Source organism: Vicugna pacos, chromosome 13 (assembly GCF_048564905.1).
Source record: "Vicugna pacos chromosome 13, VicPac4, whole genome shotgun sequence".
Lineage (NCBI taxonomy): Eukaryota > Metazoa > Chordata > Mammalia > Artiodactyla > Camelidae > Vicugna > Vicugna pacos.
In genome coordinates, this window is record NC_132999.1 from 28,577,870 (window position 1) to 28,605,082 (window position 27,213).

Consider the following 27,213-nt stretch of genomic DNA (forward strand, 5'->3'; position numbering starts at 1 on the left):
CCTCCTGGCTCTCCTTCTCTCTCCCTGGCAGCTCCTCACTCACCTTTGCTCCTGACGTGGAAATGTTCCTGTGCCCCAGGCTTCTCGTCTCTGCCTGCGTTCGCTCCCTTGGTGATCTCCACGCCCATGGCTTTAAATAGCATCGGATGAATCCCACATTTATACATCCAGCTTGGACCTTGCCTCTGAACGCCAGACTGCCTCATTTTTCAAATGGATGTCTTATAGATGGCTCAGACTTAGCACATCCAGAGCTGAGCTCCTGATAACACCCCAGCCTCCCCTGTTTTCCTACTAGTTGCTCAGACCAAAAGCCTTGGAGCCCCCTTCTCTCTCCCTCATCCTACATCAAATTCATCCTCAAATCTTGTTGGTTCTACCTTGACCACATAGGCAGAATCTGATCCTTTGCATCCTGTCCTTTCCCTCCCGTCGTTCTGGCCCACACCACCATCATTTTCTCCTGGATTATTGTAGTTACCTCCCCTCTGGTGCCCCTGCTTCCACCCTGGGCTCCCTGTAGCCAGAATCCTGTTCTGACATGAGCTCAGTGATGTCACTTCTCTGCTCAGAACCTTCCGCTGGCTGCACACCAGAATCTCTGCTGAGCTGGGCTCTCCCCTAGAATGGAAACCTGGTGGACTCCGTTAGGTTATTTCAGACTCTGGCTGGCTGGGGCTCAACTTGGTGAAGGGCACACTCTGGGTTGCCCCTCCTTGTCTGAGCTGGGTTCCCTGCTGGCTTCCCAATCAGTTATATAGGAGAAGGCAAAAGTGAAGTGAGTGGGAAGGGAGGGCCGGCCTGGGATGGGGCCACCCGGATTAGTCTTGTGCTGCTCTCCCGGCTCCTTTGATAGGTGTCTGGAGCCACATCAGAGGAGGCTTTCCCTCCAACCTGAGCTCATAAATCATGGCTCCTTGTAAAGGCCAGTGTCTGGGGCCGCCCGGCCGCTGGCCCGGAGGGAGCCACTGCTCAGCCTCAGAACGTTTTGTCCTTCTGACCCCTGGCTCCGGCACCCTCCCCTGAGAGAGACCTCCATGGAGTGTGGTCAGCCAGCATTTCTCCAGCTCCAGCTACGTACCAGAGCTGTGCCGGCCGTTCACTGATGTCCACTCCTCCAGTTGCCTAATCACCCTGCTGAGAAGGGGTGCTCGCCCCATGGGACAGACGAGGAAACTAAGGCTCAGCACAGTGAAGGGTGGTGAGATGGGGGCTCAGAGGTCAGCCTCATCTCCTATCTGAAATCCTGCCCATTGCTCACCTCTGCAGTCCAGCTGATAGAGCAGAAGGCACTTGGATCTGTCCAGCGGCACAGTTGTACCTGGAGGGGTCCTCACGTGGATGAAATGGGATGAGGCACAGAAAGCACTCTGCCCATACCTGGCACCCACGAGCCATCCACTTGCTTCCTGCAGCCCCTGCATTAGCCTCAGCAGCCCTCGGGCCTCCTGAGCGGGTTTGGCTTGGTTCAGTGTACTCAGTGCTCGCTGATGCCGGCTCACTGATGCTTTGGGACCAGTCCTGTGCCAGGATTTAGGAGCCTAGGAAAGAACCAGACAGGTCCAGGCCCTTGAGTTACTCACCCTGGGTGTGGCATACTAGTGGTCACATGGGCTGCGATGAGAGGTGCTGGTGGCCTGGACTAGGGCGGTGGCAGTGGCGACAGAGCAGAGTGGAGATATGAGAGACATTCAGGAGATGAAAGAGGCAGTTTGTTGGCTGCACGTTGCCTGCGTTCAAACCTTGGCTCCAGTATTTACCAGCTCTATGACCTCGGGCAGGTCACTTACCTTTCTGTGCCTCAGTTGCCTCATCTATAAAATGGGGGTGTTAACAGTCTTTTCTTTATGGGTTCAGGGAGATAGGCTTGAAGGAGTCTTCACACCTATGTGGTGCTGGGTAAACATTAGCTGTCATTACTATTGGTGGCTGATCAGATGGGGGACTAGGGCAAAGGGAGACATCTAGGATGCGGCCTGGGTATCTGGAGGTGGGAAAGGAGGAGCAGGTTGGGGATGGCGTGGGAGGGAGCCTAGCTGAATCCAGGGTACCTGTGGGGCACCCCATGGAGATGCAGAGGCCCTTCTAGGGTTGGCCAGGCCTGTCAGAAACTGCTTCTCAGCCACTTCCAAACCAGGAGTCTGATGGCTCCACAGGTGACAGGTCTGCCTTCAGGACCTGTGGGTTGATTGGTTTTGGCCGCTTATGGTCTCCGCGGCAGATGGGGGAACAACGATCATCACCACCACCACCACCATCATCATCAGGATAATGGCAATGATAACAACTACCATTTGCGTGGGGATTTACATTTTACAAAGTGCTTTCTCCTCCATTACCTCATTGGGAACACATGGTTCCAATAGAAGGAAAGGATGCATTTCTCTCGGGTCCTGAGGGGCCCACTCCTCTGAAAGTCTGTTTCAAATGATAATAACGCTGCACATTTTTATAGTGCTTTGTGCTTTGTCAAGCGCCCTCACGTCCAAGCTCAACTTGGGCCCTCACTATGGCTCCTCAGAAGGCTCGTCAACCAGGAATTGAACATCTTGTTTGACAAGGGAAGTCTGAGGGCCCGAGAATCCCAGTGACTTGCTTGAGGTGTCCCAGTTTGTGACGCTAGGACTTAACGTGGTAGAATGGAGGATTTATGGGGTCTTTATTTTCAGTTTAGCCTTCCATACAGGGCAGACATCCCTTCTGTAGCAGCAGCTTAGCCACTTGATTACATACCTCCAGGGACAGGAAGCTCACTACCTGAATTGAGCAGAGGTCTGTCCCCCAACCCATGGTTCTCCATCCCTCCCACTGTTTCTAGCTGGTCTGGCAGTGCACAGACTGGTTGAGCTATCAGGACAGGAGGTTTGTCTGTTCTGATGTGCAGCCCTGGCTGAATGACCTTTCAGATGACCAGATGATATCCAGGCTACCCCCAGCATGGTCCTCATCTTTGTGTTGTGTCTGTCTCACTGTCCCTGCCTATCTTGTCCCCCATTAGGGCACATCCTGGGGCTGCCCCAGAGAGGGGGCAGAACCGAGACCACGTGGGGAGTGGAGTGAGAAGGAGCCTTGGGTCGGGCGTCTGGGGGTCTGAGCTCTGCTTGGCCCTGGCAAGTCAGAACCCTAGGTCTCCTTGAATCAGAAGGTCTTTAAGGTCCCTCTGGGGCCCAGAACCTCAGTCATGTCCTCCCCAGCCCCTCCCCTTTAAGGGCCCTGCAACTGTGTGGCCTGTGTGGAGTAGTCTGAGGGAGCTCAGAGGACCAGGCATTTGGGGAGTTTTCAGTGTTGTGGGATTGTTTTTGATAAAAGCAGATTAGGCTTTTCTGGGAATTTTGTTTCAGGAAAAAGTCCAAATGCATAGCTGAGCAAACAAGCCATCATGGTGGGCCTGGCCTGCCTCTTCAGCCGTTCCTTTGCCTCTCTGCCCTCAGTCTCCTCACCCCCATCCTCCTGCCCAGCACAAATACCAACTCCCCCTCCCCCCGCCACCCGCCTTCAGGAGGCCTTCTCTGACTTCCCTGACTGGGCGACGGGACTTTTCTGTGCTTCTGCAGTCCTCAGGCATCTTTCTGTCACCAACAATTTGCTTTCTTGTCTTTCCAACAGGCAGGGACCTCAGCCTTGTCCCTGATTCCCAAGGACTGTTAACATTTCTCACTTTGCACCTCTCCTGATTGTGTCCTATGAGCCAGGTAGCACTGAAATAGTCACACATGTATGCAAACATACGCATATATCTCCTTGCTCAATCCTACCACCCGTGGAGGGGGTACTGCCCACGGCCACTCAATGGACAGGTCATAGGACATTCAGCCCCCACTCCCCAGGGACCGCCTCCCCAGGGAATCCCGCTGTGGCTGCCAACTGTGGTCCACCCTGCCCAGCTGGGAGAGTGGGCTTGCCGGTGGACTGCTCTTTTTGTAGTTGATTCTCCCCACTGAGCCCCGGGGGCACACATTCCTGTAAACCTGAGCATCATAGACATTGCCCACCTCCCCCAACCAGCCAGATGAGAAGATGAGAGGGAGGAATGTCTAGGCTGGGCTCAGCTCAGGGGTCCAAATCTGCATGCAGCTCCTGGGGCCACGCTTGCTGCCCCTCTTCCTGCCCCACTCCAGGCCAGCCCAAGCCCTCCCCTCTTCCCCATGCCAGGCCAGAGGTCAGGTTCACGGAGACTGTGTCTAAGCTCTCTCCCTCTCCTTGCTCAGCCTGGGGTCCCAGGAAGGTACCTGAAGGCAGAATGTGTGCTTGAGGTCCAGTCTCTTTCCTGCTGGTGTGACCAGGGTCAGTGTGATCAGGGGCCAGTCACTTCCCCTCTCTGAGCTGACTTCCTCAGGTACAAATGGAGTGTGCTATCCCCATCCTGAAGTGACTGTGACAATTAGGTGAAATTACAGAGGTGACAGGCCTGGTGCCTAACATGGCCCAGAGTAGGTGCTGAATAAATGTTAGCTCTTCTTCCTGCATTCATGAGAAACCAGCCCTTTCCTTCCTGCGAAGGGAGGATGACCTGTGAAGGGGGATGACTGGTGACAAAGGCATTGGGCGGGGGCAGGGGTGCATTTGAAGTGAGCCAAGAGAGAGTTGCCGAAGGTCTGAAAGATAGGAACAAGACAGTGGCTCCCTGGCCTCCTAAGGAAGGCCCTAATGCCTTTCGGATGTTCCTCCACCTGGGGTGTCTGGAGAAGGGGCCAGGCTTCTCCTGCACTAATGAAATGGCTCCCCAGCTCAGAGAATGTCTGGGAAAACCTAAAAGAGACGCGAAGAACTTTTGAGCTGGCCAGGACTTTTGCGATCACTTACCCAGGCTGCTGACTTTCGACGAGGCAAAGAGACTCAGAAAGGGAAAGAGGCCTTCCTAAGGCCACTCAGCAGGAAGGGAGTGGACTGGGTCCTTGCTGTTCCAGTGCCTCAAATGGTTAAAAAAAAGTGAACAATTGACATTTATTGAGCCTTTGCAACATAGTGGGCCTGTTTTGGGTGCTTTTTATCTTTTCTTGTTAATCCTCATACAAACGCTTTGTGGTGGGACCTATTACTGTTTCCATTTTGCAGATGAGCAAACTGAGGCCCAGAGTAACTGAACAGCTTTCCCAGGCTGGCACAGCCTTCTCGGTGCTGCAGGCATAGCCTTGGGGTTAGGATTCAGCATCAGTGGGAAGGGGCCTGGGGGGCGTCTGGGGGAGGAGTTTGCCTGTAGGCCCCCTCAGAGGCATCAGTGGCTCTGGGCTGGCTGAGGAGGGTCTGTGTGGAGTGGTGTCTTGACTGAGAGTAAGGAGCCAGTCTAGCTCTGATATTAACTCACTGTGTAAGCTCGAGCAAGCCTCCGAGCTTTTCCATGTGCGTAATGAGGAAAATTGAAAGACTCTCCGGCCCTGACCTTCTCTATCCTAAGAGAATACCCAGTTGCCAAATATCTTGTGATGGGCGGCTCACTACCTGTCTTGTCAGCCCATCCCAGTGCTGGACAGCTCTCCTTCATGTGGAACCAAGCCATCCGAGTGTTCCTCTGCTGCCTGTTGCCCTGGTTTCCCTCTTCCAGTGCTCCCTGCCCGAGTATGACAGCCAAGCCTGGGGCCTGGCACTTGGCTCCTGCTTTAGAAATGTTTCCTTCCCTCTTCTGGGCCTTCTTCTTCCAGAGGCCTTTGCTAGGGTCAGAGCACCAAGAGGCCCTCAAGGCCCGGGATCATCCCCCAGTGATCCTCTGTTTAACGGGCATCACTGCTCTGTGCCAGGCACTGTGCACTAACCTGCCACTGTCCCAGGTCACAGAGGGAAAACTTCAGGCTTGCAGGTCAGCACCCCGTGGCTCCTTGGTATATCCCCAGGGTTCTCTGTCCTCCCTCCTCCCACAGTGCCTCCCTAACCTTCCCCTCATTCCTTTCAACAGCTAGCCTCTTCATGCTTGCTCTGGGTGGGGCCCCATGCTGGTCCCTGTCTCTGGAGGGAGGAGAGACCGGCAACCCAGTTGCGATAGTGGTCAGCTTGTCCCCAACTCCCCTGGCTGGGCACTGTGGATGCAGCAGTGAGGGGGGCACGTGAGCAGCGCCCATGGTGCGGTCAGGTGAGTGCAGCCAGTAGGAATGCCAGGGGCAGCCTCAGCCCAGATGACTCTCTAGGGGAGCTCCGGAAGGAGGAGCAAGGACACCAGCATGGTCCTCCTCTTCCAGGAAGCCCCCTCTGGCTGTTGGATCCCAGTGGCCTCTCCCGTCTTTGACTTAAACCATTATCTCTGCTGTGCTGCTTGTTGGACTCCTTTGTTGGAATTCAACTTGCCATGTTTTCCTGTCCTGTAGGCAGGTTGGGACTGGGACGTGTACTGAACTTCCTGCATCATGCATTTATTAACTTATTCAATAAAAACTCTGTTGGACTCTATGCCAGGTGCCATGTTAACCCTGAGCAGACAAAACCCCAAGAGCTTCTTCCTGTTCTCAAGCTTTATAATGAATGTTAAGTGGATAATAACACTACAGGATAGTGAAGGCTGAAGAATCCTGGAGGGAGCCAACAAATGCCCTGAATTTGAGCTGGGCGCTGGAGGATGAATGTTTGCCTGGAGACTACAGGGAGCAGGCATTAGGCAGAGGGAACAGCATGTGCAACAGCACGGGGCCTTTCGAGAGTGTGCTTCATCTGGGGAACGGCAAGCCTAGAGGTGGGGAGGGGAGTGATGGGCAAGGTGTGGGCTTTGAGCACCAGCAGAAAGGGTGGACATGATCAGGGCCTCAGCTTAGCCAGGTCATTGGAGCCAGAGGGATCTGGCTAGTAGGGGACCAGATGGGAAGCTGGGAGGCCAGACCAGGGTAATTCTCCAGGCTGAGGTGATGAGGAGAAGGATGAAAGGGAGAGAACAGTGAGGATGGGGAGGAAGCGGGTGAAGATGGATGACTCACATGAACTACCCTAAAACTTAGTGGTTTAAATCACCAGACATTTCACTATGTCTCACAATTTTGTGGGGTGGGGGTTTGGGGCAGGGCTTTTCTAGGTGATCCTTCTGCTCCACCTGACATCAGACTGGGGTCACTTCAGTGGTATTCAGTTGGCAGCTGGTCTGATTACAGCGTCCAGGAGAGACTGATCATATGCTGGCACATGGCTGAGGGTGGCTAGGAGGCTGGGCTCAGCTAGGCTCTTGTGTCTCTCCATGCAGTCTCCATGGGGTGCCTCCAGCAGGGGAGGTCAGACCTCTTCTATGGCGGCACAGGGCTCCAGGAGATCATGAGGGAAGCCGCCAGTCCTTAGAAAGTCAGGCCCACAAACAGACCCAGCATCACTTCCATGCTCCATTTGTCAGGGCAAGCACGAGCCAGCCCAGATTCAGAGAGGGGACACAGCCCCACCCCTCAGTGGGAGGACTGTCAGAGAGTTTTGCTGTCTGTAATCCACATGCAACCTCTCTGCCCCATCTCCCTCGGAGAGAGAGATTTGAGCTTCCCTGAGGACTGGGAGGTGGAATCCTACAGGTGCTGGGTGTCAGCCACTTGACAAAGAAACTTAACTCTGTAGCACAGATTTGAACCTCTGACCTATTAACATACACCTCAACTACTGAACCATCGTACACACTTGAACCTGGAGCTTACTAGCATATATCAAGATTATTAAGAGTTTAAAGCACACCTGTTTGCTTCAGTGCCTGAGCACACCACCCGTGCTCCAGGCCCAGCACATGCCCCGAGACCCCCCAGTGCTGGAGCTCAGGGCTGGCCAACAGCTTTCCACTCTTATTCCAGTTTTGCTCACTTGCTAGTGCTGCCCGGAGAACTGTGTTGAGCAGGATTCTGAGCTGAGCAGGAAAGAGATGATGTGATCTATTAGTGATGCCTGTTTTGTCCAAGGCATGGGGAGAAACAGTATCACTCTCTCTCAGCTCACTGATTCTATTGTCCTCTCTCCCCTTAGCACCTCCAGGACCACTGCCAATGTAAGGCTCCCTCTAGTCTGGCCACGTGTATCCAGAGGGTCAGCAGATTTGCAAATACTCGTCCCTTTGGAAGCCTATCAACACACCTCTGCCCCGAACCCATTGCCACAAGCTGGACCTCCAACGCAATGGCCCGTGCCTGGGTTTCAGATGCACCAGCACGCCCAGACAGCCGGTACCCGAAGCCCAGCCTGACGGGTGCTAACACCAGCCTTTATCAGCCTCACACCGCATTCCTTAACTTCACCATCTCCCTCCAGCCCCTTCCGACCCCGTTCTCAACCACGGAAGGTTTAATTGTTGCAAATGGAATCCGTGTTCTACAGAAGTCCAATAAATCTGCAGTCTGTCTTCCTGGTAATCAATCACAGATTGCAAATCGCACGAGGAGAAGTCTATAAGATATGTTCTTCATGTCTAGTATGTTGGGTTATTTTCATGTCTTGTGGTTTGAATTTGGCCACTGTCATTTTAGAGGAATTTCCTGCCATCTGCGTTCAATTGAATTTTCTCACAGATTTGTGCTTGCTTGTAAATACTAGAGGCTGGCAGAAAGGGGAGCTTTGTTCTTGGTGACATTTCAGAAATCCGTTAATGCAGCCTCACCGGCTGATCCGCAGCTTGGCCAGGAGGGAGACGTGAGGTGAAGGGAAGGTGCGGATTCCCAAATGGCAGCGATGCGTCTCTGGCTCAGGCCAGGCTCAGCTCTGGGGGGTGGGGCTGCCAGGTTAGGGTCTCTGCCTGCTCTGGCCTTTCCTGCCTACACCCAGGCTCCGTGGTCCTCGGTGCTTCTGCTCATTGTGAGGGGTGTGTGCATTTGCCCAGTGAATTCTTCCTCTTCTGCTGGGGATAGGGACATTCAAGCTGAGAACCAACCCTGGGCCCCCAGCAGCTAGACCTTGTGGTGTTTTCTGGCTGCACTCCTTTTGATGGGGACAGGGCACTACAAGCCAGGGGACTAGGCATCCAGGCGTCCCAGTGTGGGCCCTGCTCTGCTGTAACTTGCTGTGTGACCTTAGACCAATCACTTTACCCCTCAGAGCTTCAGTCTCTCCCATTGTAAATGGAATATTGATCTCCACCTCAGTGGTTGTTGCAGGGATTAAGTGACGTATGGCTCATGGTCAGGCCTCAACAATGGTGGGTCTTTATTGCAGCAACAGTTTATTGCCATTTGGTGTTTGCCGGGCCCTCTGCAAGGCATTGGAAATAAAGGGATGACTAAACACATGATCCTTGTCCCTGGGGACCTGATGGTGTGGACCAGTGACCGCTAAGGTGGGGCACCATCTATGGGGTAGGGGAGAAATATTAGAATGTGATTTATATTTATGACATTTTTGGTGAAATGATGATGATCCTATGTGTCAGGCACTGCTCGGAGCCCTGCGTGTGTTTTTAACTCATGTGGTCTTCACAGCCACCATATGAGGTGGGTCTCATTATCTCCCATTTTATGGATAGGAAACTGAGGAGCAGAGAGGTTACTTGGGTAACTTACCCAAGGCTGCATACCTAGCACACGGTAGGGTGCTTTTGATAATAGGCATGTGAATAGTAGTTTTTGTCTATGATTTAGAAATGAACGAATACATTTTATCCTGATAGGGATACATGATTTAAAAAAAAAGTTTGACAACTACTGGCCTAGAGCACCGATTGTCATACTTCAGTGTGCGGGAGAAACTTCCAACGAGGAGGCCAAAATGCAGATTCCTGCCCCGCCTGGGCCAGGGTGGTGGGTAGAGGAGGTTTTTAGGCAGGGGGCACGTGAGGAAGGAAGGAAATTCCAGGGTGACTGTTGGGGAGGTGCAGGTTAGCTGTTTTCAGCCTCAGTGTCCCCATCTGAAAAATGAGGACTGGCCCCCTGCCCGCCAGCCTGCAGGGAGTGGGGGTGTCAATGGGACCGCACGCTAGGCGCCCCTCACCTGCTCAAGGACGCGGCCCCAGCAGTCCCCCTGCTCCTGCAGCGTCAGCTTTTCCTTCTGCTGAGTCATCCCACCCCCACATAAGCAGGCTGTTATTTCTGCCGTCCTACAGAGCAAAACAAGCCTCTCGACCCACTTCCCTCTTCAGATACCACCGTGATTCTTTCCTTTGGAGCAAAGTTCCTTACAAGAGTCAGCTGTGCTTTTTGACCTGTTTCTCTTCTGTTCTCCCTGGGCCTGAGCTAGGCTGTCATGTCCACAAGTGAGCTGAAGCTGCTCCCATAGAGGTCCCAGCGGCCTCAGTGTGGCCCAGGCCACCGTCATCTCTCAGTCCCTCTGCCATCAGCAGCATGTGCCAGTGCCCACTGCCCTCCTCTCCTGATCTCCCAGCCCTCTGCTTCTTCTGGCCCCTTCCCTGGGTCCAACTCATCTCTCTGACCTTTCTCCCTTTCTCCGTGATCTCATCCAGGCTGTGGCTTTGAAGAACATCCATCTACTGGTGACTCCCGAATGCGTATGCCCAGCCCAGCCCTTCCCCTGGAGCTCAGACGTATACCTCTAGCCGCCTTTCCTGCATCTCTACATGGTTGCCAGGCAGCTCCCCAGATTTACTGTGATCAAAACCAAGCTGGGGATACTCTAGCCCTGCAAACAGGCTCCTCTCACAGTGGTGGCACCTCCAGCATCACCCTCCTCTGTGCTCTGATTACCTGTGTTGTTTGTGGTCCGTATCCTCCACTAGAATGTCTGTTCTACGTGGGCAGAGGCTTTTGTCCACCTTGCTCCCATTCTGTCTAGGTTCAGGACCCAGAACTGTGCCTGGCACAGAGCAGTGCTTAGTAAGTATCTTGTCGAGTGGATGGATAGGTGTCAGAACCTTGGAAATTGTGAAGTTCTGGCCCATGTGTGCAGGTGACCAGCGTTGTCTTGACTGTTGTGCTGAGGGCTCCTGCATCTCTTGTTCTCAGCCGCAAGCCAGGTGGGATTTGGTGATGTCCCTCGCAGAAAGATCCCCCTGCTTCTGGCCGGGGTGGCAGTACTTTGGGAGCCCCTTAGTGAAAACTAAGCCCAGTGGCCTCATTAGGACTTGATCCAGGTGGGGACCTTTGCTCTAGGTATTCTCTGTCCTCCTCGCCTGCTGCTGGTAGCCAGGAGGGCTGGGCCAAGGGAGAGCCAGGGTGGGAGGCAGTGGGATGCACTGATAGGGTGGGGCATGGCAGGGACGCCGGTCTCCCCCTGCTTGTGACCCAGGGCTTCAAGTCATGCCCCCTTTCAACAGGGATGTCTGCCTCACCCTTATCCTCTCTCACTGCTTACAAGCAGTGTCTCCTTGGGTAAAACATCTGCAGACACACCTGTGCCGGCTGGAAGCTGGGGTTTCTCAGGGGAATTGGGAAGACAGATGGGCAGTGGGGAGAGGGAAGGTGAGAAGAAAAGAGAAGAGAAGAGAGAGAGAGAGAAGCCAAAAAGAGAGGCAGACACCGAAAAAAATGGAGAAAGATACCCACTTACTGAGAAAAGCAGAATGGGACAGAAAAAGCCAGAGACAGAAAGAACAGAGAGGTGTCCAGAGAGAGACAAATAGGGACACAGTGGGAGGCAGACACGTGGGCAGGGTCTTCAGGCCATGATGCACGCTGTCTACAGGCCTTTCCATGGGGTGACCGGAAGAATGTGGGTCTCGGTGTGGGTTTTGGGGGACAGGGCACAGCAAACTGCCTCCATGGGAGTAGAAGGAACCCGAAACTAGAGGTTTGAGTCCTGCTCATTCCTTCGTTCATTTCTTTGTCCTCAGCCATCTGTCCATCAGTCCAATGTTTACTAAGCTCCCATTCGAGGCAGCACCGTGTCCACAGCCACCTTTTCTTCCTCTCCCCTCCTCTAGCCTTGGCAATGTTCAGAACCCATGCTCACCTCCAGGCTAACCTCCAGCCTGGACTCATCCGCCTGGCCTTAGAGCCTTGCCCACAGTAGGTGCACAGTCAGAATCTCTTGGGAGATGGAGACAGACAGCTGAAAAGAGAGGCAGTGAGCCTCACGTGTGTCCAGCACTCCTCGTTCCCTTCTGTTAGGTCACTGATCCTCTTGGAAGCCCTGGGAGATAGGATTGCTGCCTCACTTACAAGTGAGGATGTGGAGGTGGAGGATGTGGAGGATGTGGGCTTGATGATGCCCCCTCCTTCTTTTTGGAGACCTTAGCTGGTCCGCATGTCTCCTCGGACTCGTCCCAGAATCTGGGCCCCTCTGCAACACCCCAGTTTTAAGAGAGGCAACATGGGAGGTGTGTATTTCACAAGAATCAGTGCTTCCACCCAGGATGCCCTCCCTCCTGAACCGCAGGACGCCTGTGGAAGATGTCTCTGAGGGGCTCATCGAAAACTTTCAGTGAGTTTTGGTCTGTTCCCAGCCTGGCCCTGAGGACTCAGAGATGAGTCAGACACTGTCCTTGCTGTCTGGTGGCTGATGGTCACAGGGCCTGGGGGACATACACATGGAAACCACCCACCCCAGGTGGGTTTGGGGCTCCCAGAGGGTCCTTGGCAGTGTCATCCTGGCTTGTCATCCTGCCACCCCCTTTCCTGGCCAGCACTGGTCCGAGTGGCCAGCAGCTGAGGATAGCCCCTCAGGAATGGCACATGTGGGACTCACTCCTGGCCTCCGATCCCAGCCTCCCTGCCCCTGCGCTCCCACAGCATGCCACGCCTCCTGCTTCAACGACCTGTCTCTCCACAGGAGCAGTGACCAATTCTAGTCTCTGCATCCTCAGCACAGAGTTGGCTCAGAAGGCGTGAGATGGCCCCACATCAGAAGACCCCCAGTGGCATTCCAAGTGTGTGCTGGATTCTTTTTGAACAAGGACAAGGACCTGTCAGGTTCATAAAACAGCCCGGTTTTACAGGTGAAGACACTGAGACCATGGACCTAGGGTGTGGCACAGTTGAGATTTAATCTGTGTCTGTCTGACTTCCGGTCCTGCAGTCTTCCCCAGTCACCAGCTGTCCTGCAGTGGATGCACCGTCAACACTTGCTGACCGCGTGTCCCTGGAGAGGCCTTGGGGACTTGTGTTTGTCTCATCCACCCCTTAGTACTCCGGGGTAGCCCGGGACCTCGTGTGCCCCACGCAGTCACAGAGGGTTGAACAAAGAGAGACCAGCACTCTGTCCACCAGCCCTGTGGCACCCACGAGGCCGCTGCCCCACCCAGACCACCCAAAGACAGCGTCACAGGGACATGGGTCTTGGTTCTGGGTGGATCTGCCTACTCTGGGTTATGTGTTTCAGAATAGCAACAACACCGCTGGGAAAGTGTTCTTGGAAATTATGTGGTTAATTTTGTGTTTTTGTTTAGGCAGGGCTAGGAGCAGGAGCCCTTATTAATATCAGTTTGGAAAAAATACTGAGGCATTCACGGCCAACTGCTTAATAGTTTTCATTGAATTAATTTTAAAATGAGAACCTTGTTTCCCTTGTTTAATAGTAGAAAACGACTTCCACATTCTGCCCAGTAACAGCCTGGGTTATGGCTCTCCACAAACAATATGCACATTAAAGGCCTCGCTCTGCCCGTATGTGGAATGAATAATTTTGTGCAAACTATTTATTATAAGCACACGATGCACTTAAACTTTTTTTTTTTTAATTTTTATTTTTTACTGTCGTGGTGACAGATCCATCCCAGGACTGGACTGTTAAAAAAGACTCTGGGTCTTTCACGCTGTGAAAAAATGGACTAACATTTGAGAAACGCCATAGGGCTGAAAGGAAATTGTTACCTTATTTGGCCCCAACATGCTGGGCTCGCTTGGCCAGTGTGCGATGCTGGGGAGAGGGTATCCAGGGGGTTTGAGTGGACGCTGCACTCTTTAAGCCAGTGCCAGCCAAAAAGAACCGTAAGCATGGGGAGAGAATGCTGGTGGATGGACCAGGGGAGACAAGCGTTGAGGGTCAGGTCCTGCTTTACCTATTTGTTTGTTCATCCATCTCTTTTTTCCAGTTTTACTGAGATACAGCTGCCATATAACATTGTGTAAGTTTAAGGTGTACAACATGATGATTTGATAGATGTATATATTGCAAAATGATCACCACAGTAAGTTTAGTTAACGTCATCACCTCCCATAGTTACAGATTCTTTTTCTTGTGGTAAGAACTTTTAAGATCTACTCTCTTAGCAACTTTCAAATATATAATACAATATCAACTGTAGTCACCATGCTGTACATTACATCCCCAGGACTTAATTATTTTAAGAGAACATCTGTCTCTTCATTCAGTCATTGTTTATTGGACATCTGCCTTGTTCTAGATGCTGAATACAAATCAAAAAAATATTCGTTTTATCCTAGCTTTAACAGAGCATGACACCACTTATTTGTCTCATGATCCCATGAAGTAGGTGGTGTGTTCCGATTCCAATGATCTCTTCCTGGAGTGTGGTCCTTTTATGTATTTATATGTTTTTAATCTTATATGCATAGAATTGGATTAAGTGCCATTGTTTGTGTCACTGTCGTCTTTGGTGCATTAATGTGCCCACTTCTCTCCCTCCCTCTCCCTCTCCTCCTCCTCTACCCTTCCCCCTCATTTGACCACTAATAAGAAAATACCTTTACTTCTGTGCTCTCCCCTTTCTGGTTTCCCTTCAGACTGGAGGTCATCACTTTACTGAATTTTGTTCCTGCAGTTCTATTTTAATTTTGTTTATATTGAAGTAAATCTTCTCTATAGAAAAGTGCACAAATCTTGTGTACAGTTTGATGACTATCAGTCACAATGAGGACATAACTGGGAGATCAGTAATTACATAGGTCAGGAAATAGAATATCACCGTCACCCGGAGAGCCCGCTCACACCTCCTCCCAGCACCTCCTGCCCCGGGTGACCACAGGCTGCCTCCCAGCACCGCAGCCTGGTTTTTTTTTTTTTTTTTTTTGCTTGGTTGGGAACTTTATGTACCTGGGGTCATAGCATACATAGGCTCTTGTGTCTGGCTTCTTTGTCCCAACAACATATTTCTGAAATCTGCTCATGTTGTTGTGTAGCTCTGGTTTATTGATTTTCATTGATGTGCAGTGTTAGAGGTTATTGATCTCTTCCAGTGCCGGTGAAAATTTGGATTGTTTCTGGTTTGTGACTAACATTACTATGGATACAGGGGTACCTGTATTAGGATGCACCTGCATTTGCTCTTCTGTTGTGTGTGTTCCTGGAATGGAATTGCTGAGCTGTAGGGTTCAGTTGTGTTCACTCTTAGTACGTGATGCTGTAGGGTTTTCCAAAGTGACCGCACCGTTTTAACTCTACTGCCAGCAAAGAGAGCTTCCAGTGCTTATCACCCTGACTAACACTTAGTGTTGCCTGTCTTTTCAATTTTCGCCGTTCTGATGGGTGTGGTGGTATCTTACTGTGGTTTGATTTGCATTTTCCTTATGACAAATCATATTAAGCACTATTTCATATGTTTTTTTAATTTATTTATTCATTTTTTTAATTGAAGTATCATTGATTTACCATGTTGTATTAGTTTCTGGTGTACAGCAAAGTGTTTCATTTTTATATATATATGTGTGTGTATATATTATTTTTAGGTTATTTTTCATTATACGTTATTACAAGATATTAAATATGATTCCCTGTGCTCTGCAGTAGGACTTTGCTGTTTATCTATTTTATATATAGTAGTGTGTATCCATTAATCCCAAACTCCTAATTTATCCCAACCCATCCTTTCCCCTTTGGTAACCGTAAGTTTGTTTTCTGTGTCTGTGAGTCTGTTCTTGTTTTGTAAATAAGTTCATTTCTTTCCTTTTTTTTAGATTCCGTCCATGTGATATCATATACTATTTGTCCTTCTCTGTCTGACTTACTTCACTTAGTATGATCATCTCTAAGATAATCTAAAACATTTGTGTTTTTTATCTTTTAAGAAGTGTCATAGTCCTGGTACTTCGTATGGTTTTTTGACCATTGACTATTCTCTTTTGTGAAGCCTATTCATGTCCTTAAAATTTTTTTATTTTGCTTTTTAAATTTAGTATAACTATTATTATTTTAAGTTTTTTTTAGGGGGAAGGTAATTAGGTTTACTCTTTTTTTATTTTTAATTTTTTAACGGAAGTACTGGGGATTGAACCCACGACCTCGTGCATGCTAACCGTGTGCTCTGCCCCTCAGCTATACCTTCCCACTGTCCTTAAAACATTTTGAGAGGAAGATTATTTGCTGTTTTATGTGTAGAAGAACTTTATTCTGGATCTAAGCCCTCTATTAGTCAGGTGGGCTACAAATGTTTTTCCCAATCTTCTGGTCCTTTTTGTCTCTTTGTGGTGCCTTTTTTCTTTCTTTTTGTTTGTTTAGTGTAAGAGTTTCTTTTTTTAAGATTTACTTGTTTATTATTATTTTTTTATTTTGGTGGGGGAGGTAATTGGATTTTTATTTACTTACTTATTTTTAACGGAGATACTGGGGATTGAACCCAGGACCTTGTGCTTGCTAGGCACGTGCTCTACCACTGAGCTATACCCTCCCCTCATGGTGCCTTTCAATGAATAGAGGCTCTTCATTTTAAAACAGTCTAATTTAGCAATGGGGTTTTTTTTTAAGGATTTTTAAAAATTGAAATATAGTCAGTTACAATGTGTCAGTTTCTGGTGTGCATCACAATGTCCCAGTGATGCATACACATAATATTTGTTTTCATATTCTTTTTCCTTAAAGGTTAGTACAAGATATTGAATGTAGTTCCCTGTGCTATACAGAAGAAACTTTTTTAAAAATCTATTTTTATATATAGTGGCCAACATTGTAAATCTTAAACTCCCAAATTTATCCCTTCCCACCCCCTTTCCCCGGTAACCATAAGATTGTTTACTATGTCTGCAAGTCTGTTTCTATTTTGTAGATGAGTTCATAGTGTACTTTTTTGTTTTCTTTTTTTTTAGATTCTACATATGAGTGATATCATATGGTATTTTTCTTTCTCTTTCTGGCTTACTTCACTTGGAATGATGATCTCTAAGTCCATCCATGTTGCTGCAAATGGCATTATTTTATTCTTTTTTATGGATGAGTAGTATTCCATTGTATAAATATACCACATCTTCTTTATCCAGTCATCTGTCAGTGAACATTTAGGTTGTTTCCATGTCTTGGCTATTGTATGTAGTGCTGCTATGAACATTGGGCTGCACATATCTTCATATTCTTATTCATTTCAATCATTATTATTATGGTTAGTGCTTATTAAGTCCTAGTTAAGAAATCTTTGCCTACCTTAAATTGTGAAAATAATCTCCTGTATTTTCTTCTTGAAGCTTAGCTGCTTTACACCTTGTCTTTAGAGCTATAATCCATCTGGATTTTATTTTTGTGTATAGTGTGTGGTAGCGGTCAAGTTACTTTTTTAAGTATAGAAATCTGATTGAGTCAGCAGCTTTTATCAAATGCCCTGTCCTTTCTCCACTCTCCTTTGCTGCACATCAGTTCTGCAAGTGGGTCTGTTTCTGCATTGTCTCTTCTTTTCCATTGGTCTGTTTGTTAATCTTTGTGCCAATCACAGTCTCAATTGCTACAGTTTTACAGTGAAGCTTGATATCTAGTCGTGGAAGGTCCTCCACTTTGTTCTTCAAGATTACCCTGGCTGTTCTTGACTGGACTTTAAAATAAATTTTAAAATCAGCTTGGTGATTTCCACACACAAAAAGAACCTGCTGGGAGTTTGATTTAGACTGCATTGACTCTCTAGATAAATTTGGGAAGATAAATTTAGAATTTCCAAATTTATGTTTGGGATCTTTTGATGCATGAGTGTGATATTTCCTCTTAAGCCTTAATTTCTCTCAATGATGTTTTGTAGTTTTCTGTGTGGAGGTCTTGCACATATTATGTTAGTTTTTTTTCCATAGCTGTTTGATGTTTTTGATGTTATTGTAAATACTATCTAAAAAATTTCCTTTCCTGCTTATTGCAGATAGACACACAATTGATTTTTGAGTATTCAGCCTGTGTGTACTGATCTTGTCAAGTTCACTTATGAATGTTGACCATTTGTTTCTAGATTCTTTTTGTCCTCTGTGAATAGCACTTTTATTTCTTTATTTTAATTCTTATATATTTTATTTCCTTCATCCCTGCCTAAAGTAATTTTGTTTATTCTTCTTCTTTAACAGAGTTTTATCCAAAAAAAGTTCTTATCACATACATATGTGTGCCTAAATAATATATTATTTAGTTTTAGTTGAATTCAAACTTTATTCTATATTCTGAGAGTCACTTTTTAAATCCAGCATCATGTCATTACAGGTGCCTCTAGTCAGTTCATTTTCACTGCTGTGTAATGTTCCATTGAATGAATATACCACGGTTATTAACCACTCCAGTTGGTCCGTATTCAGGTTGTTTCCAGTATTTGGATTGTTTTCCAGTCTTGACTTGAGTTTCCTTGTGGTCCCAGCTTCCTAACTCATGAAGAAGGCCTTGGGTCATCTAACTCCTACCTCCTGTTTCAGCCTTCTCTTAATAGGTGTCCATCCAGAGTGAAGCACTCACCTCTGGGCCTTTACACTTGCTGTTCCCTGCGTGAAATACTCTTTACCTCTCCCTCAGTCTGCTTGTTCACTGCTGCATTCCTCAGGACCAAGCACCGGGTCAGGCAAGACCTGGCGGGTAATTAAAACTTGGATTGAATAGGAACTGGAAGGCTCAAATAGACTTGGGTTCTAATCCCAGCTCTGCCATCTCCTAAATTCTATGATTCTGGGAAAGTTGCTTAGCTACTCTGAGCTTCAGTTTTTCCTCTTGAGTAAAGCAGAAATGATGACACTTAGCTTGTGTGGTTACCATGAGATAACTTTATGAAACAACTTGCCACGGAATGGTACAGCCCTTCTGCTCTGGCCTCTGCCTCCGGGCCATTGGTTAATGGGGGGTCTTGCTGTTGGACAGAGGGGTCCTCACCATCTCCTGTTGCCCTGGCCGGGCACTCTGCTCACTGAGGGTGGACAAGGGAGAGGCGAGAGGAATCACTCACTCATTCAGCAAGCATTTCTTGGACTCCTGCTATGTGTTAGCAACTGTCCTAGACCCTGGGCATCAATCAGTGAGTAAAACAGAAAAAAAGTCTCTGTCTCCCAGCTGCCCATTTTCTAATGGATGGAGATAGACAGTAATAAAGGAAACTACGCAGTATGTCATTTGGTAACAAATGCAACAGAGAAAAAATGAACAGGGAAGAGAGAGGTGTTGGAGAGGGGTACTTGGCACACCCCTCTTAGATAGCATGTCCAGGAAAGGCCTCAGTGTTCATGTGACGTTTGAGTAAAGATCCAAATTGTGGGAATAAACCATAAAGCTATCTGGGGAAGAGTGTTCCAGGGAGAGTGCACAGTGAGTGCAAAGGCCCTGAGGCCAGAGTGCATTTGGCACATGTGAGGAGTAGCCGGAGGCAGGTGTGGCTAGAGTGCTTGTTTGTTTGTCTGGTCAGTCAGTCATTTCACAGACATTTACTGAGCCGCTGTATGCTCCAAGCCTTGTCCTGGGCACTGAGGAGATGATGGTGACCAATTAAGGTCAGGTGCTGCCCTCACGGATCTCATATTTTTGTGGAGGAGACAAACAATAAACTGACAAACAAGCGAGACAGTCTGCCCTCAACACAGCAGCCTGAGTGATCCTATCTGAGTCAGCTCTGTCTCTCCTCTGCTATTGACACATGCTGTTATGAAGTGACTCCCCATTTCGCTCAGAGCAGGAGCCTGAGTCCTCACGGTGGCCTGCAGTGTGACCCTGGGCCCGGGACCCCTCTGACCACGACATCGTTTACTTCTCTCCTTACTTCTTCACTCCAGCCAACCACACTCCTTCCTCAGGGCCTCTGCACTGTCTGCTCCCTTGGCGTGGCATGCCCTTCTGCCAGGTAACTGCTGGATCAACTCCTCCCTTTCTCCATTGTGTCCACCTCAACACCCTGTTTAAAATGCCCTCTCATCCCACACAGTCATGCCTGATCTTATTACTTTGCTCAATTTTTTTTCCAAATAACTTCACATTCTAACAGCCTATATACCTTTAGTGTGTTTATCTTGTTTATTATTTATAATGTGCCTTCTGGTATGTAAGCTCCTGGAGGGTAGGGCTGTTTGTTTGGTTCACCATCATTTCCCAAACATACACAGCAGCTTTTGGTACATCATGGGTACTCAGTAAATATTTGTTGAAGAAAAGAAATAGGATATTGTGCCTGAGGGTGACATATGGTGATTTATAAAAAAGGCAGGGGACTGAGAGGCTGGGGACTGAGGGGGTAGGGGTGCTGTTTCAGGTGCACAGGGCCAGACTCTGGGGCAGTGGCCTCTGAGCGTAGGCCTCAGTAGAGTGAGGGGGGCGGCCCAGCGCTCTGCAGGGAAGGGTGTCCAGGCAGCCTGACTGCAGTGGGAGCTAGTGATTGGGCCGGAGTGGGACAGAAACAGAGACAAGTCAGCTGCATAAATGGTGTCTTCTAGGCACATCTTCCAATATATTTGAGTTGACCCTAAGATGAATCCTTGCCCCCTCCTCCACTTTGCCTCTTTGCAAAACAAGTTGGCCTAGAGCATTCTCTATCAGGGAAAGAACACTGGGCTTGGCACTGGGGGTCCAGGGCTGGGCCCCAGCTCATGGAATTACAGGCAGGTTAAGGCCCTTCTCAGGCGTCATTTCCTTCTTCTCTAATGTGGAGGTAGCACCATGTCCCTCCTGGCTTGCTGGAGGGATGAATTTGGACAGCGGCTTTGGAAGGGCCTCATTTCCACTTGTCAGCATCTGCCAGCTGCGGGTGGTGGGAGAAGACCCCCGGGAGCAGAAAGGAGGGGCTCACGCTGGTCTACACCCTTCTCCAACATTACACCATAGTGCTCGTGGCAGCCTTTGGTAGGTGCCGTCCTGACACAGTCCCTGCATGTTAGAAATGTGCGAAGTGTCCAAGCCACAAGGCTGGTAAGAATCGAACCCACAGCTGCCGTGTTATGCCGCGCCCTTGAAGGTCAGTGGTAGATCTGGCTAACCTCCTCTGTCCCTGTCGCCATTGTACAGATGGGGAAACTGAGGCCCAGACCAGGGTGTAGCTTGTAAAGCCACACCCCTGTGCATGGCAAAGTCTGTACTAGAACCCAGGTTTCTGGGCCCCCAGCTGGGCCCCATCCATTGCCCGTGGTTCAAGTGACTTGACCTACAGGGTTATGGGGAGGGCAGGAGCCTCTGGGAGCCCCCTTCTCCTCCCCAGTCATAACGGGCAGTTTCCTGTTGCCCTGAAGGTTTGTTCTCAAGGCTTGCTGGGGCAAAGGTAAAACTTTACAGAGCTTCTGAAAAGAAGAAACCTGAGTGTAAATCAGGTTTATGATCTGGATAATAAAGTGTCTTTTCCAACTGATACTTTATTCCTCAGTCCTCTTGATTCCTTCCATATGAAGCTCTCTGCACTTGGGTCCTGGCAGCCCTTGGTGGTTTCATTTGTTCAGTCACTAGGAGCTGGGTCTTGTCAGTCTGAGACGACAGGATTCAGGGGACTCAAACCACAGTCTGTGGGTCTCGGCGTGTCCTGCCCCTTGGCTGTGGGATAGCAAGTGAACACATTTCTTCAGCATACATTCTCTGAGCACCTACTGGGCTCCAGGTCTTTGCTGGACACTAGGGACAGAGAGCTTCTAGGTCAGGACAGGTCACAAACATGCAAACTGACTATTACAGCATGGGCTGAGGAGCAAGTATAGGGAGCTGGGGGGCCAGGCAGCACCCAAGGCAGCCTGGCAGCAGATTGCAGGGGGCTTCCCAGAAGAGATGATGTCTAATCTGAGACAAGAAAGGTGAGTTGGAGTTACAGCTGCAGAGGGAAGGCAGAGGGAATGGCATGTGCAAAGACAAGAGAAAAGATGGAGCTTAGCTCATGTGAGGCTGGAGAGACAAGTTTTATAGCAAGGGAAGGGAATGCTTTACTGAGTGGGATGCTCAGAAGGCTTCCTGGAGGAGGTGGCATTTAAGCTGGGTGATACAGGATGGATGGGACTTCATTGGCACATAGATAACCTTTGCAAAGGACTGGAAATGTGAAAAGGTGTGGTGTATGTGGATAGCGGTGAGCAGTCCCAGTTCCAGTGGAGTACTGCAAAGGCGGGGTTTGGAGAAGTTGGCCGGGTCTGGTGGTAGACGGCCTCATGTGCCATGAAGCAACCTGAAACTCCCCAGCAGTGTGCTGGCAGGTTGGAGCAGAGGACCCCGGCTCCTCCTGCCTGCGGTGTCTGGAACAATCTAAACTGAGCTGCTCTGCTGCTCGTCCCCCCTATCAAAGCCAGGTGGCTCCCCTGATCGCAGATTGCTGAGCTGCTGATGTTTATAATTACAGCATCCCACCGTTAGAATCTTTGTTCATCAGATTTCATAAGCCTGATTTATTTGATGGACACTGATCCTTGCGCATAATGGGGAACAGAAGCAGGGCGGCACACTGCCTGGGGAGTCATCAGGGTGGGTGTGGCCTGGCCCGAGGGGCTCTGGGTCCGCTGGGCCCCTGAGGTCAGCAGGAGCAGGCCTGGGTGAGGCTGTATGCCTGGCAGCACCTGAGGGTAGGGTGGACACTTGGTCAAGGAGAGCTTTAGACTCAGCCTAGGGTGGGAGGCACAGAAAGGACGGGCTCTGGGATGGGATTGCCCTAAGCGTGAGACTGAGGTGCTGTCTGTGACAGTTCCCAGCACAGAGCAAGTGCTCAGTACTTACTAACTTCCCCCTTTCCTTCCAGCACAGATAGGCAGGCTGACTGTTCTTTCCCAAGAGGCTGCAGGAGAGGTGGACATGTGTCAGGAGGACATGTTAGGAACATCACCCTCACTCCACCACTGAGGTTGCCTGTCCCCATTGCCCCCTCATCATCACTGCCTCTCCCACTGTCCTTATCTGTTTAAAGCTCCATAATTCATGAAGTGCCTTCATACCCTCAGCTCATTTGATCTGTGTGACAATCCCTTAGGGCAGAGTTTGTCACTCATATTTTTTCAGGTGAGGTGCCCAAGGCCCAGAGAGGGGAAGTACGTTTCACAAGGTCACACAGTTGGTGGGTGATGGAGTCAGGATTTGCACCCAGGGCCCTTCCTGGAGTGCTTGGGCTCCACTGCCGCTCTCTGCCTTCCTCATTCCGCAGACAACATGGCAGCTTCTACTGTGGGCACTGGGACATTCCTGCCCTAGAGGAGCTGGTGCATGGGCATCAGCAGATGGGCAGAGCTGTTCCACACTGCAGAACAGGGCACCAGAGAGAGGACAGCAAGGACAGCACAGGAGCACAGGAGAAGGGTCAAGGAGCACATCCTGGAGGAGGCGAGCACTGGAGCAAACCTCCTAGTAAGAGAGTGAGTTCTCTGAGGGGAAGGGCTTTCCAGGCAGAGGGATCAGCATATGTGAAAGCTGGAAGCCAGCTTCTGCTGAAGGCTGTTGGCCCTTTTCATTCATGGAAGGAAAACTGACATTTCCAGGATGTTATGGTTTTGCTGCTCATAGATCCTTTGGGGATAATGGCTCAGGAAGGCAAGTTAGGCTCTTTGTCTAGATAGATGGGCTGAACCAGGGGAAAGGCAGCAGGGTTCATAGCCAGGTCTGGGTTGAGATCCTGCCAACTCTGTGATTGACTGTGTGTCAAGTCCTCCTGCCCCTCTGGACCTTTGTGTGAGACGTGAGTCAGAGAGCGTCACACTGGAGGGGCTTATGGTCTGAGCTGCCATCAGGTGAGGCCCCTGGATTTTCCCAGGGCTGGCGTGCTGGGATTCTGGGGCGTTTGGGTTTGGATTTCTCCAAGTGCAAGATGGGAGTAGGGGTATTTGTTTCTGAGCTGCCCCCCGCTAAAGAGCAGTTGGCCAAATGCTCCCAGGTCAGGCAAGGAGACAGGCAGGCGAATTAACAGGGCTTGAGTTGAGAGGCATTTCTGACTCTGTCGGGCAGAGGAGAATAGAGAACATGAACAGTTCCTCTGGCTGAGTGGGGGTGGGGGATGGCGCTGGGGATGTGTGTGATGGGGTGGGCGGCCTACTGCCGGGACGGATTTCACTCTCAGAGCCCTGAGGATGTTGGATCTGGCAGTTTGCTTCTCCACTTAGAAAACCTACCCTCCAGGAGTCTTGTGCTTGCACCTGCTGTGGCTCCCTATTGCCTCTGATAAGCCATAAGCACCTTGAGAGGCAGGCATCAAAATGGCAGAATGACAGACACTGGGGTCAGAGAGACATGGGTTTGAGTCCTGGCCTGACCACTTTCCATGGTACACAGGGTCTGGCTCTGAGTGTTCATTTTGAGGGTCCCAGTGCCCCAATGTCTGTCCATCTGTTTATCCAAAGCTCACACAGCCACAGCGACCCTCTGGAGCCAGGAGGCCTGGATGCCGCTGGTTGTCAAGTCCCAGCTGGGCCGCTGATTGTTCAGAAAAGCTGGGGGCTCTTTCAAAGGAAACTGCAGTCAATTAGTGGAGAGTGGAATTTGAAAGGCCCAAATCCCTTTTTTCCCCCAAATTTCAAATCTGTTTTTCGTCAGTGGCTTTGAAAATAAATACCGAAAGAACCCTTTTTTATTATTTTTTTCCTTCTCCCTTTTCCTTGCCCTCCTTTGCGTGTTCTTGTTTCCCAGGCTTTTATCTCTTTGCAGAGTCAGCTCTGGCAGCCCAGCCTGCCTGCCTGACTTGGCTCTGCCATGGTGGCTAAGCAGGTGGCCCCTGGGATGTCACAAACCCCACCCTCCTGGTCCTGGTGGTTGCTGGGGGAACCCAGTGTGACACTTTCACCTATGAGTTGCAGTCCCTCCTGAGCCCCTCTGGTTCATCTCCGTGTTCCCTGAGCCCAGCCCAAAGAATGGGTCAGTACAGGTGTCCTAAAGGAGAAGCGTAAGGGAGGTGGATGGACAGAATGCTGTCAGGGCACAGAGAGGACTTCCCAGTGGGAGAGGTGCAGAGGTGTCCGGCCACCATACCTGCCTCATCCATCTGTTGAGATACTGACTTATTTCTGCCACTGAACACCAGCTCTGGGCCAGCCCCTCTGCTGGAGACCCCAGGTGAACAGACACAGTGTTAGCCCTGGAAGAGCCCAGAGCCTAGTAGAGGAGAGCGCGTAACAGCTGTGTCAACCCGCAGGGAGCAGAACTGAGATGGAGAGAGGCCAGGAGCAGCCAGAGCGAGAAGAAGCACCAGCCTAACTTCTAGTAGTCAGAAAAGGCTTCCTGGAGGAGGTGGCTGCTAAACTGAGTCCTGAAGGACGAGTAGGAGTTTGCCAAGGAAATGAGTGAGGAAAGATATTTTGGGCAGAAGGGGTCCAGAGAGCAGAGGCCTAGAGTTAGCAAAGAGCCAGGCTGCTCTGTGGGAGGTTGGGAGTAGCTGTACTGAGAGCAGATAACAGTAAGAGATGGGCAGAGGCCAGACTGAGGATGGCCTCGAGGGCCAGGCTGAGACCTGCATCTTGTTATAATTCATCTGTGTTCAGCTGTCCCATTAACTCCCAAGGGCAGGGAGTCAATGTCTGATTCATCTCTGCAACTGTATGTCATCTAGTATAGTTTAATCTCTAGGACAACCCTATGGAGGTAGGTGTCATTCCCATTTTACAGATGGGGAAACTGAGGCTCAGAGATTATAAGGTCACAGTCCTGCTATGAATCTCAGCCAAGCCTAGACTCTGGGAGCTGCCTCAGCAGTGTAGTTGTGTGTGTGTGTGTGTGTGTGTGTGTGTGTAGAGAAACATAGTAGGGACAGCAGAGTGGCTCAGGGGACAGACTGCCTGGGTTTGAAATCCTGCCTTGACCTCTTTGATGATTTTAGATCAGTTACTTAACTTTTCTGCCTGCTAATCTTCCTCCTCTGTGTAGTGGGCCCAGTGCTGGTGCTCACCACCTCGTAGGGCTGTTGGGAGGAGACAGACAGACAGACAACCCAGGTAAGTGCTCAGCCTGCTGCCCACACATAGCAGGTGCTTGGTAAACTGCTGTGGTGGTTAGATCCCACACACAGCATCCGACAGGCAGGCTCAGGTAGAGGCCCCGCAGAAGGGCAGGGACCTGGGGACCACAGAAATCCTGCCTTCAGATGAAAAGCTGAGACCACCAGAGGGGCAGGTCAGGATTTTAGCTAGAAATGGTGTGAAGGAACTGGCCTGTTTTTAAACCAAATGCATGGCTTTTTATATTCCTTCTATTTGGTTACAACAAAAAGCAGTTGAATCATTAACTTGTTCTAGATGCAGGCTCAGATATCTCCCCCTCTTGCTGAGCATTGTTCATAAAGGGAGCTGGTGTTTGCCTGGCCGCCCGGGGAACCGGCTGATTGGTGCTGGGCAGGCACCGCTTCTCCGACATCTGGGTGTCACATCCCTGCTTCCTGGGACGGGGCCAGCACACAGGCATGCACTATGCTGTAGCTTCCTTTCCTTTTCTTCTCCTTGACTGGCTGCCCTGGTGCCCCCTGTGCAGGAGGAGGGGTCAGGCAGTCCAGTAGAACTGGCTGGAGCTGGCGGCTGGACTCCACTCTATGACATAGTGTGTGGCATCGTATGACAAGGTCGACACTTTGACCTTGTCAGAGCCAGCGTGTCCCTTCCCTGAGCACTCAGAATATTATTCATACTAATAGTGACAATCTGTTGAATATCTAAGATGTGCTGGGTCCTGGGTAAGCTATTCATGTATATTATTTTCATTTAAATCTCACCTTACTACGATTTGTAAAGTTGTCTACAAAACAACAATATAAACTGAAGCTCAGCGAAGTGTCAGACATGGAGCTTGAACCCAGGACCGTCAGGAGCAGAGCCACAGCCACCCCCTGCTGGTTTCCTCAGGCAGAGCCTCGTGAAGCACTGGAGGAAAGCAGAGTCCTGTGGGGGAAGGCGTCTGCACACCGGGACGCCGCACCGCAGGGCCGCCGTCCTTGTTACTGGCTCCCCCCAGCCCGAGGGTCTATAAATATGCGCTGAGTAAACCTGGGTTTGCTGTCGGCCCAGGAGAGAGGGCTGGAAAAAAACTCCACCCTGTCTCCGAGGTAAGACAGGAAAGAAAATATTATCGTCACCCTCTGGTGGATCCAGGCCCGGCCCCGTCAAATTGTGAATCACCTGAGAGAGTCTGGTTTCACGGCAACGGTAGGAAAGAGTCAGGGTTCCAACCAAAACAGCTTGTGCGCATCTGCTTGGAATTTATTGATTGATTTATAGGACGCCTCCTGCCAGCCCGGAGGAGAGGGACAGGCTTCTCACAGTTGCCACCTTGTGGGCTGAGGGGAGCGGGAAAGAGAGAAGCCCACCAGGACCGAAGAAAACGCCTCTGAATGAGGCGAGGAGGCCTGGCGGTGGCTGAGAGCCT

General features: G+C 50.1%; 1 protein-coding gene and 1 long non-coding RNA gene across 7 annotated transcripts in view; both read left to right on the forward strand.

Moving 5' to 3' along the window:
• The window catches only part of GLIS1 (GLIS family zinc finger 1), a 211,519-nt gene that overhangs the window by 68,100 nt on the left and 116,206 nt on the right, over positions 1-27,213 (forward strand). The gene's annotated exons all lie outside the window — the stretch shown is intronic.
• LOC140700915 (uncharacterized) lies at positions 24,675-26,905 on the forward strand. The gene is made up of 3 exons (XR_012079672.1): positions 24,675-24,720; positions 25,726-25,793; positions 26,583-26,905. It is a non-coding gene; the product is annotated as an uncharacterized lncRNA (long non-coding RNA).